This window comes from Trifolium pratense, linkage group LG1, assembly GCF_020283565.1.
Source record: "Trifolium pratense cultivar HEN17-A07 linkage group LG1, ARS_RC_1.1, whole genome shotgun sequence".
Lineage (NCBI taxonomy): Eukaryota > Viridiplantae > Streptophyta > Magnoliopsida > Fabales > Fabaceae > Trifolium > Trifolium pratense.
Window position 1 is genome coordinate 1,280,151 of NC_060059.1, and position 2,546 is coordinate 1,282,696.

The following is a 2,546-nucleotide window of genomic DNA, read 5'->3' on the forward strand; positions in this document are numbered from 1 at the left end:
GCTTCATACTTTCGGATATGCAACGTTGACTTTCAAGTCTTCATCAGATATGTAATGAGTTGAGGTAGATTTTGAATATGCCTTATATGATTAATTATTAAATTAATTCTAACATCTAACATACTTTTTCTAAATGTTTTGTGGACTGCACAATTTTAAAAATAAATTCTACTATGTATTAAATCATGTGAATTATTAAGAAGTTTGATTTATGTTATGACACTAATAAAATTCATCAAATAATTAATTTTTTTTTACATAATAGAAGAGGGTATGTTAAAAAGAACATGATAGACTTCTTTTTTTGTAAATACCATGAAGACAATAGTTTATTATGCATTGTCATCCTTCTTATTTGTTCTTGTGTGAGAAAGAGGAAATTTCGTGCAATCTCCTGCAAGATGTGTTATCTTTCACTACCCAGTCTTATCTTGCCACGTCTTGTTCGTTCATAAATAAAATAACTTTTTCTTTATTTATTAATTAATTATCAATTCTATAATATATACAACGTGGATCATATGTTTATTGATATTATATATGCATTATATGTTTCCCAATTACTACGAATTTGGAGGATTTCTTGGTGAAAGCTGGAGTTGTTGGTGAATCTTTACATTACATAATAAGGAAGGTGAAAATGATACTTGAATATATACATTAAAATTTTCGTTCAAAAAATCCATTTGGGAATGGGAGCTTCAAAGCATCGTAACGATACCATCGCTACTATATATCTCATACTCTCCTACTACATCTAGTTCAGTTCTGTTTGTTTGGCTGAATGATACTTAAAATTTAAATATGACTTGTTTCACTCAATTAAAAAAAAAAGGTTTTTAGTTTGTAATAATTAATTTTAATAAATAAATGACATTTTATTATTATTTTTTGTTATTAGTTTTATTTTGGTTAATGAAGGTATTTGGACGGAGGAATAACACAAGATGTTTTCAACAAGGTTGATATTTATTGTTAAAGGTAAGTGGAAACAAATTTCTAAAGACTTTGTCAAAACTCACACACCAACTCAAGTTGCAAGTCATGCTCAGAGGCATTCTCTTCTCCGTTCGAACCAAAATCTCCGCCACGGCGGGAAACCCAGTGTCTTTGATCTTACCATCGATACGGTAATTTTTTTTCCTTGTTTTAATCTTAGTGTTTAACAACTTTCTTTTATTTGTAAGAAAAAAGTTGTTAGAAATTAAGATTAAAAAAATAATAAAAAAATACTGTATAGATGGTAAGATCAAAGACACTAGGTTTTCCGCAGCGACGACGATTCTAATTCAGACGGAGGAGAGAATGGTTCTGAGCATGACTTGCAACCTAAGTTAGTGTGCGAGTTTTGACAAAATTTCTAAAAAATTGTTTCGAGTTATCTTTACAAATCTTTCAACCTCAATTATAAACACACTGTGTTCTTCCTCCCTCCAAATAACTTCATTAACCAAAACAAAAATATTGATAAACTGTCTTTTATTTATTAAATTTAATTATTAAAAACTACGATACAAATTATTCTAGTGAAACAAGTCATATTTTAAATTTTAATTATATTTCGACCAAACAAACATCAAAACCGGTGGGTTAACACAATATAAATATGATTTGTTTCACTCAATTAAAAAAAAAAAGGTTTTTAGTTTGTAATAATTAATTTTAATAAATAAATGACATTTTATTATTATTTTTTGTTATTAGTTTTGTTTTGGTTAATGAAGGTATTTGGACGGAGGAAGAACACAAGATGTTCTCAACCAGGTTGATATTTATTGTTAAAGGTAAGTGGAAACAAATTTCTAAAGACTTTGTCAAAACTCGCACACCAACTCAAGTTGCAAGTCATGCTCAGGGACATTCTCTTCCCCGTTCGAACCAAAATCTCCGCCACGGCGGGAAACCTAGTGTCTTTGATCTTACCATCCATACGGTAATATTTTTTTCTTGTTTTAATCTCATTGTTTAACGACTTTCTTTTATTTGTAAGAAAAAAGTTGTTAGAAATTAAGATTAAAAAAATAAATTACTGTCTAGATGGTAAGATCAAAGACACTAGGTTTTCTGCAGCGACGACGATTCTAATTCAGACGGAGGAGAGAATGGTTCTGAGCATGACTTGCAACCTAAGTTAGTGTGCGAGTTTTGACAAAATTTCTAAAAAATTGTTTCGAGTTATCTTTACAAATCTTTCAACCTCAATTAAAAACATATTGTGTTCTTCCTCCCTCCAAATAACTTCATTAACCAAAACAAAAATATTGATAAACTGTCTTTTATTTATTAAATTTAATTATTAAAAACTACAATAGAAATTATTCTAGTGAAACAAGTCATATTTTAAATTTTAATTATATTTCGACCAAACAAACATCAAAACCGGTGGGTTAACACAATATAAATATGACTTGTTTCACCCAATTAAAAAAAAAGGTTTTTAATTTGTAATAATTAATTTTAATAAATAAATGACATTTTATTATTATTTTTTGTTATTAGTTTTGTTTTGGTTAATGAAGGTATTTGGACGGAGGAAGAACACAAGA